General features: G+C 41.4%; 1 protein-coding gene across 1 annotated transcript in view; it reads right to left on the reverse strand.

Annotated features, from left to right (window-relative positions):
• Window positions 1-513, reverse strand: part of ptprfa (protein tyrosine phosphatase receptor type Fa) — a 331,026-nt gene extending 330,513 nt beyond the window's left edge. Inside the window, exon 1 of the mRNA XM_045205467.1 lies at window positions 154-513. The gene's annotated coding sequence lies outside the window, so the exon portion shown is untranslated. The remainder of the gene's footprint in view (window positions 1-153) is intronic.
• Between the last annotated feature and the right edge of the window lie 8,918 nt (window positions 514-9,431).

Here is a 9,431-nt window from a genome sequence, read left to right on the forward strand (position 1 = left end):
AAACCAGTGGTCATCATCAGCCTATCAACAAGATGCAGTTTCACCTCAGCATCAGTTCCATACTATCCGGTCCACGCCACTCCAACAAAACATGTGATAGATCATTCAAACACCCCAACCATTGTCAATAGAATATGACAAGCGAGAACTCACCCTCTCTAGGTCCCCTGGTCGTTGGCATTTCTGTCTTAGCAAATAGCAACCACTTGGTCTCCCGACCACTTCAGAAAGAGTACAATTCCTTTCCTTCTCAGCTCCGCTGCCCACCTCACTCTATTCCGTGCGTGCGTCCTCTCTGTAATAAACTACACCAGGAATAATTTCAAGTATAATCCTTGAGATGTATAGGACCTGGATGGACAGTTCTGCTAAATTAGTCCATATATTTTACAAGTATAGCAGCAATGTGTGTCCGAATGTCTCCTCTCCTCTCAGTAGCTCACCCGATGTTCCTCGCGCAGTGATCGTAGCGCTCATGAACGCACACTAATCCCCCTCTCTCTTGCTCGCGCGCAGCGTTCTGCCTTGCTCTCACACACAGATTGTTCTCCAGCATTCTCGGGCTTTGTCGGATATGGTCGGTCATTTACGGCAGGGTTTCCCAAACCTCTTCGTGTAATGGTTAAGGTGTTGTTAAGCTGTTGGTTTGACAGTCACTGGACCTGCATTCAAGTCCCAGTCGGGGCTACTCCCTGGACTCGCTACATTAGTGTCAGAAGTGGAATGGCGCAAGTGAGGCCATCGGAGAGGCAATTACACGTGAGGGACTTGGTATAGAGAAGCTTAGGGACATGCTCTCCAGAAGAAAGGGGGTAATGCAGCGACCTTTACCCAACACCTAGTGGAGCGAAAAAATATAATTTTTGAAATAAATGCCCTCCAATTATATATATTTTTTGTCATGGGGTGGAGAGAAATGTTGCAGTTTTAAAACTAATTTCATACAATTCTACTCATTGTGCAGAAAATGTGTTTCAGTTTTTAAAACGAATTTCCTGCTATTCTACACATTTTTGCCATAGGATGGAGAGAACATTTTGCCGTTTTTAAAGATGCACTATGCAGAAATTGCGCTGCCATTTCCTGGTTGCTAAATTTGTTATAGTTCGCCTAAATTCAGTGTGACAAAATAATGACAAAATATGACAAAACAAGCAAGTATAGTGTAGAGAATTATTGTACCATCTAAACCGTTGTGAAATATATTTTCCATAACCAAAAATGTTGTATTTTCAGCTGTTTGAAGCAGGTATACAAAACCGAAAGTAAAAGATGCAAAAATGCAACTTAAAATGGGAAGTATAGATATAGTGCACATAGAGCAGATCTACTGCTTCTTAGACTTGCTTTCAATGAGAATGACATATCTATAACTCTCATTTCTATGTGAGTTTTGTCGGGTTGCCTAAAAAGTTACATATTGCAGTTTTAAAACTAATTTCATGCAATCCTACTCATTTTTCCATGGGATGGAGAGAAACATTTGCAGTTTTAAAGCAAATGTTCTGCTTTTCCATGGCTTATGCCATGTTCATATGATATCTGAGTGAGAGTGATCATTTTTTTTATTGGGGCCCCCTGATTTTTGCAGGATTTACAAAACATCTTCTCAATAAACCGTTTTTGCCTGACGTTGGAGGGGTAACCACAGAGTTTCTAAACCCGGGAACGCTTGCGAAACAAACCAGGCCGGGGTTTGAGAAGTCAATGAGTGAAATGAAAAATTATTCTTTAGTTGTTTATTTTCTCGAATTCTAAAGGCACAACCTAGATTCGAGCCAATGTCTTAAGTAGTTGAACTTTATTATTATTACTCCAACCTTGTGAAAGTGACAAACTGACACATTTAAATGTTCGTCAAAAACAACTTTATATTGAAGGAGTGCGGCCCGAGAAGACCATTAGACCCAATGAGGTGTCTCTACGCATGAGCTTAGCTAGCCAACGTCGCCATGACATCACCTACAAGTGTGATCGGAGATTTCTATTAGAGAAGCAGTTTCTGCAAGCTGGACTCAGGGGTAGACTCAGGGGTAGACGGGACACTCCAATTAGTATGATATGTTACGCTACGTTTCGTATGGTATGTATTAATTTGTGGATCTTCATACTGTACTGTCTTTGGTGTAACTGCGTTGGAGCTGTCAAATCGATGAGCAGCTAGTACTCTTGATCATTGTCACGAAGCCACACCCGTCCCACTCGCGTTAGATGTTCAGAACAAGAAAATGTAGGCTATATAGATAGTTATGTTCAAATTGAAAATCATTCAATGAAATAATTAGGATTTCTATCAGCCTAATTGATTGTACATTGCATCTCACATTCCAGTGTTCGAACTTGTAAACAAGGCTGCATGAGATTTCTCTTAATGCGACTACGTGCAGCCAATGGCAATGTCTGCTTTAGGTATAATGCCAGGAGCTGCTTGTGGATTTGACAGATCTAATGCAGTTCCACCTCCGACACCGCCAAAACAACCGCTATGCAGATGTCGGCTAAAGTTGATCTGATCAAACAGAGCCCTTAACAAATGACAAGTTTTCCAGCATCTCTGTTGCATTGAGAGTTTGTGGTTTGGCTACAGCTTTATTGGCAAATTCAGATTGGTAGGCCAGATAGTAGGCTGACGAACTATGTAAAAAATACTTGTTTTCTATAAACACTTATGTGATAACAAGTTTAGCATGTCCTCCAAACCTAATTAGCTTATTCAATAAAGTGTTAGAAGAAATGTTTCTGCTAATGATATTTGGAATAAGTTTATTGAAGTTAATGTGGTTATATGAATTTAGCCTACAGCTAGTCTGTTTACTTCCTCAGTCTAAAAAGAACTAGACAGATCACAGATGTATCTTTGTGAGCAGTAGGCTAGGCTAGTGCTTCTGCCAGAGTCAACCCCCAAGTCTACCCTCCCTGCTTTGATGCTCTGATGAAGGTCTTATGACCCAGAACCAGTACTATGTCTGCATCCCAAAAGGGACCCTTTTCTCTATATAGTGCACTACTTTTGACCGGAACCATGGTCAAAAGTAGTGCACTACATAGGGAATAATTAAGGTGCCATTTGGAATTCAGACTACATGTATATTATGACCTAATGTGTGAGATTATGACCTAATGTGTGAGGGATAGTTCACCTCAATATCTGATATTTTCATATAATACCTCAGAGGTGGTCTAAAGTCAAGCTGAGGTCAACAACTCTCCCTTTAAGCTGGCTGACTGGACAATAGAGATAATACAGAAACAAATAAAATAATACATTATTTTATCTCTATGGCCTGAGGTCAAGCTGAGACCATAGAAATAAAATAACATGTTTTATTGTTTTATCTTCTTGTATGTTTTTACCTCTGGACCCTCTCACTGTGACTGTCACTGTAAGTCATTGTTATTGACCCTCATTAACAATAACCAGACAAACAGTACAGTAGCTATAACAGATTCATATGGCCTCTAGGAGAGCTGTTTGGAAGCACTTTAGCTGACAGGTACATTTGATGTATCTATGTATTTGAGTTATCTATTTATAAAAAAAACATTGTTTGATTTTCTCTGTGAGCTGGGCTGCACTGCATATGCTGTAGTATTCCAGGGGCATTTTGAAACCACAAACTGTTGTGGACAGAGATAGATTTTTAACGCGGACCTCGTCCAATATGAATGATGGAGGAATCTGATCTTATAGTGGGGGGGGGGGGAGACAACATGAAGGATTTTGTTCACTGAGTGCAGGTCTTATTGAACATCAATCTTTTATCCGCTCAAACGCTCAGAGCACAGGGACCAGATTGATGTGTATCATAGATACCTCACCTCAGCCCACTCAGAACCCTGGCTGCGTCCCACATGGCATCCTATTCCCTATATAGTGCACTACCTTTAACCACAGCCTATAGGGTCTGGTCAAAAGTGCACTACATAGAGAATAGGGTTAGCATCATATTTACCAGACTGATTACTGCTGTGCTATCAGTGTAGCGAAACAGAATGTAAGCTTGCGAGACTTCCGGAATGGTTGTACGAGGTAAGAATAGGGTGCCATTTGAGATGCACTCAACCTGGATGAACATCTCTGTATTAGCCCATGTATTAGCCCATGCTCAGTATTAGCCCATGCACAATAGAAAAGTAAACATTTGTCATTCAAATATAAAAAATAATATGTGTACAGTAGTGACATGTGGAATCTGTTTTTGATTATCAATGATGGATTATCACAGTGAATAAGACAAATGTAGCTTTTTATTCTTAGTTGTGTTGTATACATTTCGACATACATGGCAATTTTACCATCTGCTTGTGCTCATTCAGTATGTTGTCAGAATGTATAACATGTTACATTTACTCTCATGTATTACTACGGCATATCCAATGTATCTGTTACACACTGTGTGGAGTTTTAATAACCTCCTACTACTCTGGTGTGTGGTGCCAAATTATCCAGCGCTGCTTGGTTTCTTTATTTAGTCAAGCTGGGCTATTTCTAACCCTGCAGTTTTTGAAGGAGAAAAGCTCAGGATAGATAGGATAGGAGGAGAGGAGGAAGAGAGCTTATTACTTTGATGGGGTTTAGCTGGTAGATAAGCACAATAACCCCTCCCTCATGGCTTACATGGTGCTTCCCAAGGATTGTTACAACACCAAGCTTCCACTCTTAGAGCAGAACACTGTCGGTGAAAGTCACTGAAGATAAATAATAATAATAATATATAATATGCCATTTAGCAGACGCTTTTATCCAAAGCGACTTACAGTCATGCGTGCATACATTTTTGTGTATGGGTGGTCCCGGGGATCGAACCCACTACCTTGGCGTTACAAGCGCCGTGCTCTACCAGCTGAGCTACAGAGGACCACATAAACATGAAAACCTCACAATATACTGTAGATGGAAAACAATACTGTACACCAAGAAGCCTATTTCTGGTCTTGTCCTTGTATGTAGTGTTACTATCGTATACAATGTTAGAACATTTCTGTTTCTGGATGTTTAGTAATGCACCTATGACTCATCGTTGGGTGCTTACATCAGACACCTACACATCAACTGGCACTTCATAGTGATTTCTGCCAAAGCCTTCTTTGAAACACATAGTGTGTGTGTGTCTGTGTGTGTGTGTGTGTGGGTGTGTGGGTGTGTCTGAGTGTGTCTGTCTGTGTGTGTGTGTGTGTGTGTGTGTCTACATATACAGTATATAGTAGCATGATTGCTCTGTGCCTAGTGTAACAATGTAATTAAGTATATAAATCAATGATTAAAAGTGTTGCTGGTTTCTCCTTTGCATATCCCTTAGAGACGGGCCAGAATGTGACTAATTTAGAAGTAGTGCAAGAGGTTACACCATCACCATCCTCCATCCTCCCCCAACTCTAATCACACACACACATACACACACAACACACACACACACACACACACAGAAACACACACACACGCCCACACGCACAAATACCGCCCCCCACACACACACACACATACACACATACACAGACACACACACCCACCCACCCACCCACACGCACTTACACCCACCCACCCACACATACGCGCACACACACACACATACACACACAATTCAGTTGATTAAGCTGGCTGGCCCTGTAATGGCCTTAGAGCAGTGCGCATATGGCACAACAACAATGGAGGAACAGTACCATCCCTACTTTCACCTCCCACAGGGACAATGCCTCTCCTCCCTCTCCAGACCTCCAGCTAACAGCATGGCAGATGACCCTTAGTGCCAGATCCCCAATCACTTAATGCTAAAGGAACAAAGGGTCAATTATGGAATTCAATTACATTTGATGACACTCCCACTAATTACATCAGACAAGAGAAACCAGTGGTATCGTTAGTTTGGTGTCCCTCTTGAAATCATGTTATTATTGTTGTTGTTAGCCTTCAACACAGCTTATCTAGAATTTGGAGATACAGTGGGGAAAAAAGTATTTAGTCAGCCACCAATTGTGCAAGTTCTCCCACTTAAAAAGATGAGAGAGGCCTGTAATTTTCATCATAGGTACACGTCAACTATGACAGACAAAATGAGAAAAAAAAATCCAGAAAATCATATTGTAGGATTTTTAATGTATTTATTTGCAAATTATGGTGGAAAATAAGTATTTGGTCAATAACAAAAGTTTCTCAATACTTTGTTATATACCCTTTGTTGGCAATGACACAGGTCAAACGTTTTCTGTAAGTCTTCACAAGGTTTTCACACACTGTTGCTGGTATTTTGGCCCATTCCTCCATGCAGATCTCCTCTAGAGCAGTGATGTTTTGGGGCTATCGCTGGGCAACACGGACTTTCAACTCCCTCCAAAGATTTTCTATGGGGTTGAGATCTGGAGACTGGCTCCTCCAGGACCTTGAAGTGCTTCTTACGAAGCCACTCCTTCGTTGCCCGGGCGGTGTGTTTGGGATCATTGTCATGCTGAAAGACCCAGCCACGTTTCATCTTCAATGCCCTTGCTGATGGAAGGAGGTTTTCACTCAAAATCTCACGATACATGGCCCCATTCATTCTTTCCTTTACACGGATCAGTCGTCCTGGTCCCTTTGCAGAAAAACAGCCCCAAAGCATGATGTTTCCACCCCCATGCTTCACAGTAGGTATGGTGTTCTTTGGATGCAACTCAGCATTCTTTGTCCTCCAAACACGACGAGTTGAGTTTTTACCAAAAAGTTCTATTTTGGTTTCATCTGACCATATGACATTCTCCCAATCCTCTTCTGGATCATCCAAATGCACTCTAGCAAACTTCAGACGGGCCTGGACATGTACTGGCTTAAGCAGGGGGACACGTCTGGCACTGCAGGATTTGAGTTCCTGGCGGCGTAGTGTGTTACTGATGGTAGGCTTTATTACTTTGGTCCCAGCTCTCTGCAGGTCATTCACTAGGTCCCCCCGTGTGGTTCTGGGATATTTGCTCACCGTTCTTGTGATCATTTTGACCCCACGGGGTGAGATCTTGCGTGGAGCCCCAGATCGAGGGAGATTATCAGTGGTCTTGTATGTCTTCCATTTCCTAATAATTGCTCCCACAGTTGATTTCTTCAAACCAAGCTGCTTACCTATTGCAGATTCAGTCTTCCCAGCCTGGTGCAGGTCTACAATTTTGTTTCTGGTGTCCTTTGACAGCTCTTTGGTCTTGGCCATAGTGGAGTTTGGAGTGTGACTGTTTGAGGTTGTGGACAGGTGTCTTTTATACTGATAACAAGTTCAAACAGGTGCCATTAATACAGGTAACGAGTGGAGGACAGAGGAGCCTCTTAAAGAAGAAGTTACAGGTCTGTGAGAGCCAGAAATCTTGCTTGTTTGTAGGTGACCAAATACTTATTTTCCACCATAATTTGCAAATAAATTCATAAAAAATCCTACAATGTGATTTTCTGGAAAAAAAATTCTCAATTTGTCTGTCATAGTTGACGTGTACCTATGATGAAAATTACAGGCCTCTCTCATCTTTTTAAGTGGGAGAACTTGCACAATTGGTGGCTGACTAAATACTTTTTTTCCCCACTGTATGTTTAGAGGGAAAAACTTGGTTTCATGCTCAAACAACTAGAGTAGAGGTTCTACCTTAAATAATGAAACAATGCAATGCATTAGAAGTTGATGCACGACGCTCTCCCCATTATAAAAATTGTTTATTGTGGTTTATTGTAGATCCATATTATAAAGAAATACTGTGACATTCTGGTCAGAGACCTTCATCAGACAGAGCGAGTTATGGTTAGAGGGAATGAAAATAATGAAACTTATAGTACATCACTTACTTTGACTCTAAGGTAGCACTTTATTTGGATAGTCCATCTGTAGATGGTCTACAGACTATGTACAGACTATCAGTAACATTTTAACTACTAGCCCTACCAATCCTAATCCTAGCCCTAGCCCTAACCTTCACCCTTATCCTAACCCTAAACTTAACCCTTACCCTAACTCTAGCCTTAACCATTTTTTTCATTTGACATTTTAGTAATTTATCCAGAGCGACTTACAGTAGTGAGTGCATACATATATATATATTTTTTTACATAAACAGAAATGTTATAACCCTAACCTTAACCCTTACCCCAGGGATCCCAAACTTTTTGGGCCCACGACTGCATTTTGATGTCTGAAAATTCTCACGACACCAACCATGTGAAAAATAATTAATTAATTATTGTAACAGCCAATGTTACATTTTTTATTTGTGGCTATGACAGTCAATTCCAAAACATTCTGATAGTATTTCTGATTGTCTTCTCAACTTACCATCACATACTTTTAATGTGGGGCTATGACAGTCAATTGCAAATTAGTCTGACATCATTTCTGATTGGCTCTTATCTCACCACCACTAATGAGATGGGTGTGCTTGATGTATGTCGCGTCAGAGCTTCTCAAAGTCAGGGGGTGTGGTCGACAGTGCGCACCTCATCTCTGTTGTCATATCCAACCTGGATCAATATTTTGTTTTAATGCAGACGAGAGCACTGAATCCAGCTTCACACAGATATGAGCTGGCGAAGGGTACCATGAGTTGTAATGCTCGGAGGGAGACGGCATGTAGGGTTGCTGGGAAGAAGGTCCCAAAGTGCTCTTCCAAGCAGCAGAGGTGAGCAGTCATCACTCGTGTGGGACATTCACTGATGCTGTTGTCTGTTAGAAACTTGCACAGCCGAGGGAAGGGGGCATGGTTCGCTTTTGAAAGACTCTCTCCAATAAGAATTATTTCCTCTGAATCCACTGATTCGGTCACTCATCTGTAGAATGTTTTTGTATTTCCCCTGCATGCTTGCGTTCAGTTCGTTCAGTTTCCCAAATATATCTGTTACATAGGCAAGGAGACACCAAATATATCTGTTACATAGGCAAGGAGACACCAAATATATCTGTTACATAGGCAAGGAGACACCAAATATATCTGTTACATAGGCAAGGAGACACCAAATATATCTGTTACATAGGCAAAGAGACACCTTTTCTTTTCATCACACAGAAAGTCAGCAGTATATCTCAGAGTTTTGCGCTCAGCTCTTTTGCCGCTAGTTTCTCTCAGTGTATCATACAATGCGTTCATATGGCAGAGGGAGATACATTCATAACTAAAGTGCTTGAGGCCTGCCCGAAATCCCGCCATAGATGGAGCTCCATCTGTGTAAAAGCCCACCATTCGATCCCATGGAATCAGTTTTTCGTCAATATAGCCACACAGCACACTGAACCTCCCCTGTGCCGTTTCATGCTTGGGAATCGTGAGACAGAACAATATGTCCTCATGAATAGCATCCCCGAACATGCAACAAAAGTCCATGCATGGGAATCTCGGCCTTCACAGCTTACGTCCATTTTGAGAGCATAAACTGGGGAGTTTTTGAGTCGTTCATTCAGTTTACTCTTGATTGCTAGCAATAACATCAATTCTTAATT

Source organism: Coregonus clupeaformis, chromosome 20 (genome assembly GCF_020615455.1).
Source record: "Coregonus clupeaformis isolate EN_2021a chromosome 20, ASM2061545v1, whole genome shotgun sequence".
Lineage (NCBI taxonomy): Eukaryota > Metazoa > Chordata > Actinopteri > Salmoniformes > Salmonidae > Coregonus > Coregonus clupeaformis.